Here is a 9,556-nt window from a genome sequence, read left to right on the forward strand (position 1 = left end):
GGTATACTGGACCGAGGCCGTTTAGGGCTTTAAAGGTCAGCACCAACACTTTGAATTGTGCTCGGAAACGTACTGGGAGCCAATGCAGGTCTTTCAAGACCGGTGTTATGTGGTCTCGGCGGCCGCTCCCAGTCACCAGTCTAGCTGCCACATTCTGGATTAATTGTAGTTTCCGGGTCACCTTCAAAGGTAGCCCCACATAGAGCGCATTGCAGTAGTCCAAGCGAGAGGTAACTAGAGCATGCGGCAGGTAGGGTTTCAGCCTCTGTACCAGATGGAGCTGATAAACAGCTGCCCTGGATACAGAATTGACCTGCGCCTCCATGGACAGTTGTGAGTCCAAAATGACTCCCAGGCTGCGCACCTGGTCCTTCAGGGGCACAGTTACCCCATTCAGGACCAGGGAGTCCCCCACACCTGCCCGCCTCCTGTCTCCCACAAAGAGTACTTCTGTCTTGTCAGGATTCAACCTCAATCTGTTAGCTGCCATCCAACCTCCAACCGCCTCCAGACACTCGCACAATTTAGGAAATGGTGGGAGATTGCCCATCATTGTTGAGCTTCTTTGGGGGTGTGTGTGATGAAAATAGCTCACCCGCCTGACCCACACTCCCACCCACACGTGTCGCAAAAGCCACCTATCGTCTGTCCCCTCACCGCCAGAAACCGCCAATCGCCCACCCAATTGCCGCAGCGACAGCCAATCAACACCAGCCCTTGACACAGCCACCAATAACATGACCAATAGCTGCAGACAATCTTCGGCTCGTGGCAGCAACCAATCCCATGCCCCCCATGCACTATCCATGTATAAGACGACCAACAATTTCCAACATAAATTTGAAATAAATAAAAAACCTTGTCCTATACACAGAAAAGTACGGAACCTAGTTCAGAAAGAAATCCAGAGCATAGCAGAAGTCTCCTTAAATAAATTTGTATCAAAACGGGGGTGATATTGTACCTTTCCCTCTCATACTTGATGCATCATTTTGGAATGCTAACCACAGCACAGCTTCGATCTCTCTCTCTCCCCCCCCTCTCCCTTGTCTGCAGCCCAATGACATTATAACAAGATCCCATCCAGGCTATAGCCAGAACTGGCCAAAACAAAGCAAAGCATTCTATAAATATTATGTTAAGGTTTTATATTCTGTTTCCTGTTAAGGACTGCAGCATCCTTGCAGCAGAAGGGTTTAAATTAAAGCTCATTTAGCTGGCCTGCTGCCTTGTAGCAAAGGTCAGTGTGTCACTTCCTGCATCCTGTTTTCTGATCAGTTCAAGCTTTCCTACCAGTTGTTGTCTGCTGATGAATGAGCCCTAAGAGGATCATAAAACAATTTGTAGAGCAAACTGGAAGGAATGTCATACGTCCGCCTTCGCCAACCTGATGCCCTCCAGATATCTGGGACTGTGTCTCCCATCAGCTGTGCTGGCTGGCGCTGGTGGAAGTTCTAGTCTAAAACTGGGCACCAGTTTTGCAAAAGCGGGTCACGTGCCATTCCCTCTAATCATTCCAGCCAGGCAATATGCACAAAGAAGGATGAATTTGATAATACCCACCCTGCACTTCCTAGTCTCCCATAACTGGCCTTTTTCATTGGGCCAATTCAATGAAAGGGTAAAGGAACCCTATTCACCAGCAAACAGTTATTTAGGTACAATCATTTGTACTTTGTCATAATATAATGGCGAGTGTAAATTTGTCTTTGAAGCATGTTTCATTAACTTCCCCCCTCCCTCTACATCAAAAGAGTCTATAAATAAGTGATGTGTTCAGGCTGCCACTTCTTACATGCATACCAATTACCTTACCTCTATTGGTTTCAGGGCACGTAGTCAGTACTTTAAACAACTCAGATAATATTGCCAACTGAAATATTCAACATCTCCATCTTGGTATGCTGTCACCAAGCATAGAATGATTATAATTGGTAATCAGTTTCACTGCTGGTAAGTTGAGTGGCATCAAGCATTTTATATCCATGCTTATGTCAAACTCAATTAACATTCTAACACACTGTGTTTCAGAGACACAGACCTAATCTGAGCGAACAACTCATTTATTCTCTCTCTCTCTCTTTTATGTCAGAAATTCTTCTACTCCACGAAGAGATCTTGAAGTGCAAATACATTTATTAATACAATCACATTTTCTCTCTTTCTCTCTTTCTTTGGTTTCCAGAAGGAAATGGAAATGAGCTTTATACCTTTATTCCACTGTAGGCATTGCGTGCCAATGACAAATGGCAAAGCTGAACCTCTGGGACTTCCAGGAACACAGAACGGTCTTTATACTGGCAACTACAAACTGCTGTACTTGAATACGACGTTCATTGTGAATGGAGAGGAAACGAAAAGTTCATTTCCCCCTTAATAAATGTGAAAGGGTTCCCCCCCCTCTATTCAAATACGTAGGTCGACTCCTAATAAACAACCCGAAGATTTCCCTTAGATCATAAGCCCATTCTCACCTTAAGCACCCAAGCTCATCCTTCATGCAGCTAATCTTGAACAAACACTAAATCAGCCACACCTCAAGGCATACCTCGTTATTTATTTTTGGCATTTGTACACGTTGCCATAACACAAAGTTCTCTGGGTGGTTTACAATGAAAAACAGCAGCAATGTACATATAAAATAAAACCTTAGAGAGCATGGTGCTGGAGGAGACTCTTGAGAGTCCCATGGACTGCAAGAAGATCAAACCTATCCATTCTTAAGGAAATCAGCCCTGAGCGCTCACTGGAAGGACAAATCGTGAAGCTGAGGCTCCAATACTTTGGCCACCTCATGAGAAGAGAAGACTCCCTGGAAAAGACCCTGATGTTGGGAAAGATGGAGGGCACTAGGAGAAGGGGACGACAGAGGACGAGGTGGTTGGACAGTGTTCTCGAAGCTACGAACATGAGTTTGACCAAACTGCGGGAGGCAGTGCAAGACAGGAGTGCCTGGCGTGCTATGGTCCGTGGGGTCACGAAGAGTCGGACACGACTAAACGACTAAAGAACAACAAAGAGAGCATGGACTCAAAGTTCAACAAAATCAATTCAACAAAAAGAGAGAATGCAACACCCCGAGGTTGAAAACACAGCTTTAAAAATGGAGAGGCCCACTACAAAACCCCTGGATCTTTATCTGGTGCTGAAGGGACCACAAAGATGGTGATAGGGAAGCCTGTTCCATAAGCAGGGTGCCAGTACTGAAAAGGCCCTATCAGGGGTGGTTATGCACCTTACTTCCAACATTAATTTAGCAACCCAAGTGCTACCATTGCAGGGAGTTGGATGACACTACGGTAGCTTGGTTGGTTATTATTTTCAAGGACAAGTTGGGCGTGGGGCTTCAGAGGCCTCACCAAAAATCCCAATTTGCATCACTGCAAGTGCCCATGGGAGCAATTGATAAACCATATGTGTGCATTTAAGCTTTTAAATTATTTATTTATTTTCAAATGAGCAATTTGGGGGCTGCGGATCTAGGGGGGAACAGATACATCCTGTGGGTCATGGGTTCACCACATACCTCCCCCCAAAAACCTGAAGGAAAACCTCGTCGAGAGGCTTAGTGTTATGCCTGATGGATCCAAAAAGTATTTCCTCTGCTGTACCAGGTCATTTTGGGCTGCAACAAGGTTTGGCAGACTGCTGTGGCATTGGATGCTCAATAATGTAACAAGATCATTTTGTTTACAAACTTTGTGGGTGGTTTTGTACGAGAAATCTGCACTCCTGTCTATCATCTTCCTTTTAATTTCCCTTTGGATATTGTTGCCTGAATTAATCAAAAGCCTGGAAAATATTTGTGATCGAAACAATCCCGTGCACAATTTACAACCCTAATGTTCAGGTTATCTACTCCGGTGTGAAATCTCCACAAACTATATGAAACTGGTTTATTGAATTACTTGATTATATCGGTTCTGGATTTGGGGTGGACAGTTTGATTATGGAATTGGCTTTAAAGTAGTTGGCTTGTATGAAATAGCACATGGCTGCTGTAGTTCAGCAGTTCTTGAATGCAGGAAGGGGCCAGAGCTCATCTGTAAATGTCCCTGCTCTCCTTAGGCTTTTGAAGGTATAGCTCTAGTCTTTCTGAAACTCCTAGACACTCAAACCTGATTCCTATTAAGGTGATACCTCCACCATCACAGGCTCCAAACTGTAAAATACCTCTAAGTGACTCACTTCGACAATCCACTTGGAGGTCCATCTTAAGAAGAGGATCTTCTCCTTCAAGAAGAAATGGACATATTGGAGTTAGGTCTATTACAGGGGACAGAAACACCACACACCTCCAGCAGCAACAGCAATGGTACTCAACAAAAAGGATACACAAAGGATACACAAAAATGCACACACCCATAAACAAAGCCAATACTCTTTCAGGGTCAAGAACATGTCTGTTTTGAAACAGACCAGAGATCCTATACAAAGATTCCCTGTAAGAAGAGGATACTGCTGTTGGATTCTTCAAACATTCTCCTACTAATCCCAGTTCAGACAGCTAAAACCACATACAACTTAAACCCAGAAAGCCATTTTCAAAATAATGCTTTCAGCCAGGTCAACTTTAGCTTCTTCAGCTAATAACCAGTTGCATTAAGTGGGTTTGTAAGTGTGTTTAAAATACAAAGGTACACCAGAACAAACAATATATCCACAGTGTTTATTAGGGTCCTCTGCTTCCTCCCATTCAGTCTTGAAACCAACTTAGTGAAAGAATTCAAAGTCTATCATGTGCAGGATATAGCCAACCACATACAGTAATTAATAGTGAGCGGACATTGATTAGAACAAAATCACTCTTTGAACCAAAGGAAGCACTGTGAAGGCAGGAGTCATTATAACCAGGCAGTAATATATCTTTGGGGTACAAAAGATTTACCGAGCACTAGGAAGCCAGCTATACCAACTTGCTAAGTTAGTGCATGACAGAGACACACACATCTATGTTTACGATCCCAAGATATCGTTCATATCACCTATGTTTGATAGATATTTGGGGACCTGCATGCTGCCAGGAAGCATGTTGTTGTTGGAGATTCATTCCCCTTGTCTGCTGTCATGGGATTGTTGTCTATCACATGATGGTGTATGTTTTCATTCCACAGAGTCAGACGTGATGGAAACAGGATGTTTGTGTTACTGTGTTTCCTGAAGCGGGACTATTGTCCTTTGTTCATTCTCTTTGCTGCCTGATGCTAGAGAGAGAGGCAGTGCTCCATGTGTGTTTATATGTACTGTAAATAAAATAGATTAGCCAAATGCTGAGTTGCTGAGGTCTGTTACGCAATTGTGCAAACTCTGCAGATCCGCAAGTGTGCTGATGTCAGTTGGCATCAGTCGCTGTGATGTTCGGGCTGGAGAAAGCTTTTGAAGCTCCCAAACGATTGGGAGGGATCATGCCAGTCAGGCATGTGTCTCCAGGGTCCTACTTGTGAGTGAAAGATCCTAACAGTTATTAGAAACACTGAAATAAATGCTCACTCTTCTCACAAGTATATTTGAGGTGGTTGTTATGTAGCCATCATTGTACATGGGCATCATCAATGTTTTCAGTTCTGCTTCAAAGACCAGCATTTGCAAATCTGCTGTTTTTAAACACTCATCCCCATCAACTATGCTTCCCTCTGTTTTCAGGGGCCTGCTGAACATTGCTGGACTCCAAATCCCATCATCCTCAGCCAGCATGGCCAAGGATCAGGGACAATGGGAAATGTAGCCCAGAAACATCTGGAAGACCACAGGTACCTCAACCCTGCTCCATCGTCTTATTATTGCTTACAGTAAGCAAGAGCCTTTTTCTTACGACCTTATGACAATAATGAATGCAGCCTAACATGCACAGATGATGCTATCACTCTGTATCAGAGTTCAGTGGTCTTCCAGGCTGCAGTTATCTTATCAGAGAAATAGAAGGGGAAGAAATGGAGGTAGTGAGAGATTTTACTTTCTTGGGCTCCTTGATCACTGCAGATGGTGACAGCAGTCACGAAATTAAAAGACGCCTGCTTCTTGGGAGAAAAGCAATAACAAACCTAGACAACATCTTAAAAAGCAGAGACATCACCTTGCCTACAAAGGTCCGTATAGTTAAAGCTATGGTTTTCCCAGTAGTGATGTATGGAAGTGAGAGCTGGACCATAAAGAAGGCTGATCGCCGAAGAATTGATGCTTTTGAATTATGGTGCTGGAGGAGACTCTTGAGAGTCCCATGGACTGCAAGAAGATCAAATCTTTCCATTCTGAAGGAAATCAGCCCTGAGTGCTCACTGGAAGGAGAGATCGTGAAGCTGAGGCTCCAATACTTTGGCCACCTCATGAGAAGAGAAGAATCCTTGGAAAAGACCCTGATGTTGGGAAAGATTGAGGGCACTAGGAGAAGGGGACAACAGAGGACGAGATGGTTGGACAGTGTTCTTGAAGCTACGAACATGAGTTTGACCAAACTGCAGGAGGCAGTGGAAGACAGGAGTGCCTGGCGTGCTATGGTCCATGGGGTCACGAAGAGTCGGACACGACTAAACGACTAAACAACAACAAAGTTGAGAGGTGGGAGGCATGCACTGTTGTCTGTGGAAAACTGAACATGGGAAGGTTCAGGACCTCCTGACTGCATGATGACAGTGAGGTCTCTAGACATCTGGTCCAACTGGCCCTTTCACTTTCTTCCCAGTTTCCCAAACATGGGCTGTTCTGTTGTGCACCCCAGTAAGAGTTCCGGGGACCCCACCCATCACCTAGCATTACAATTTCCCCTCCCTGGAGTCAACACATGGAGCTAGGATATGGAGCTATGCATCTGCCCTTCCTGATCCACATCTATCTGCTCCAGTTTTTAAAAGAAGGTCTCCTCTCACTTCTTCTATGGATGGTTCAATCTCTTTGGCGCCATGCATTCAAGAATTTCAAACATGATCTGTCACGCATTTCCTTTGGGAGTTTTTCTCCCCTGTCAAAACTTCTGGGAAATGATCAGTCTTTCATAAGTGATGTGGCAATGCCGCCGTTTTGAGCCTGCCCTGACTTTGCTGACATAGAAAACAAGTAGGAGAGCAGCATCTCGTTTCAGAAAATAGCTCCATAATCTCTTCCACCTATAATAAAAACAAGCAAATTGACACCCTGCCAGGAGTAGCCAGAGGAGATCTTAGAAGAGAGTTCTTAATGATACTTTTGCCATATTGCATGCCTGTAAATAATTCATTAAGTCAACCATCCCTTTGTTTTAAGCAAACATGAGCATATGCCTTTTGAAATGGGATTCAGGCTCTCTCTCTCTTTTTTACAGCAGAACACGAGCGTAATATGATACTTGAAAAGAATAATGTCATTGTATATTGATTTTTTGTCTCTCATAATTAACAATGGTTACATCTGTCACTTATCAAGAACCTTTTGTCCCCCCCCCTCCTTTATTTTCTCCCTTTTGTTACATGTGCGTCTGTTTGCACGTATCCATGCTAAATTTCTGAGTTTATTGCACGGCTGCAGAAGCTGACAATGCAAATGAAAAAGCCATCAGTTACCCGGACGTGAAGCTTGCTTCTCATTTAAGAATAACAGCCTAAAGTGGCAACGCCTGAAGTCTTAAACTGAACAAGACGGTTTTAACCATGTTTCAAAATAATGTCTGCATTTCTCCTCCAATTATTATCTCAAACTAAAAACTAAGCTGAAATTTCACAGGAAACATGTTTGGTTGTGTGGCGTTGTTGTTGTTTTAAAGAAAATTTGTGATTTTCTTTTTCTTTTTCTAATTCCCTCCTGAAGGAAAAAAAAAGGCCATCTTGCAATTTTTTCTGCACTTATGTGTAGTTGTTCACATACACACACACACACACACACACACACACACACACACACACACGGCAACCGCCTCTCCTTCCTACCTACTGTGCCCTGGAGCAATGCTAAACATAGGTGGTCATAAACAACAAAGGCTAGTCCATTCAGACAAATGCGCTACTGCTACACCAACCTGAGTCTGTCTTCTGCTAATCTCACCTGCCTGCTTGAATTCAATTTAAATCAATGGAAGGCATGGAGGAAACAGACTTTGCCTGGCACACAAATGTAAACAAAATGGTGTCACTGTCATGCAAGCATGCCTAGAGAGAATTCCATAATTTGGACACTATGGGGAAAGCGGCAACTTTCTACAGTATCACTCACTTAATCTCTAAAAAAGCAGCCTTGTCCAGTGTGACGGATTGGTCTTAGTTTAAGAGTTTGGGAATATCTCCAGAGTGTTAAGAGTTAAGTTACACTCACTCCGTTAGAGTGACAGTTGGCTGCAGGGAGGCGGGACATTCCGCTCTTTAAAAGGAGGCAGAAGCCGTTGGTCAGGAGGAGAGGGCGGGGCAGAAAGGTGACTGGAAGCAGAGGGTGTGGGGCCAGGATAGTGGTGGTTAGGAAGGAACAAGTAGGAATTACAGTTATACATCTGAATGAAGAAATCATACTGTAAACAAATGAAATACTGAAACAGTTATGTTATATAATAAATAAAGCCTAGTTCTTGTTGTGCTGAGAAATATCGTCGACTGTTTGATCCAGCAAGGCGGGCGGGCTCAAAAGGTGGTGAACTCGAAGCAAGGGACACTAAGACTTACAAGGTGATAAGTCAGGTCCTGGAGTCAGCCAAAAGAGGGGTTAAGGGACGAAAAAGCTCAGGACTGCCACAATGTTACCCTGTGCGCTGAGGTAACAGTAACAGGGAGGGACCCTAGGCAAAGGAAGCCCTGGACGTGAGGCAAAAAGGAGCTTTATTCCTAGTAACCCAGAGCCAAGCCTGAAACTGGCCACGTTAGCTGGATAGGAGTACCCTTGTTGTTGAAAGACCCCTAGAGAAAGGGGAGATTTCTATTTTAGGCAGACCTCAAGAGTCTGGTGTAGAAGGGAGTTTAAAAGAGTCCCGATCTTCACCACAGAGAAATAAAAGGCAACAGGGGGATTTGAGAGTCCGAAGGGAGGTCCGTCGCATCCAGCAAGTAAGTTTCCACAATAATCATTCTGTTTTCCTTTACCATCCATGACATTTAAACAGATTTCAACCTGGCGATGCAAGATGAAGACTAATATCAATGACTAGTGTCATTCAGCCCATTCAGTAAACGGGCACTAGCTGGGGGGGGCAGGGCATGGGAGGGGAGGGGCCACAAAGTGGGAACGTGGGCAGGGCTACGGAGAACGATGATGGTGATGACGTAAGAATAAAAATGAAAATAATATAAATAACTTCTCCTCGCAGCGCCTGGCTCTCCTTCTAGATCCCAGCCCGGCCTCCTCCTGCTGCTGCCTGCCGGCGCCTTCCTCCTCGACAGGAAGCTGTCCTGGGGGCGGTGAGCGGCCTTCTCCGCCAACAGAGGTGGCCCGGAGTGAACGCTAAGGTGGCAGAGGCAGAGGCGGCTGGCAGGCCGCTCTCCCTTCTCCCTCCGCCAGGGCATCAGGCTTGGGGCCTCCTCTTCCGTGGGTGCCAGTGAGCGCTAAGGATCGCGCCGGCGGCACGCCTGGCAGCCGCGGGACAAACATACAATGGAGCGTGGCCGCT

Source organism: Zootoca vivipara, chromosome 10, assembly GCF_965207765.1.
Source record: "Zootoca vivipara chromosome 10, rZooViv2.hap1.1, whole genome shotgun sequence".
In the NCBI taxonomy this organism is placed as follows: Eukaryota; Metazoa; Chordata; class Lepidosauria; order Squamata; family Lacertidae; genus Zootoca; species Zootoca vivipara.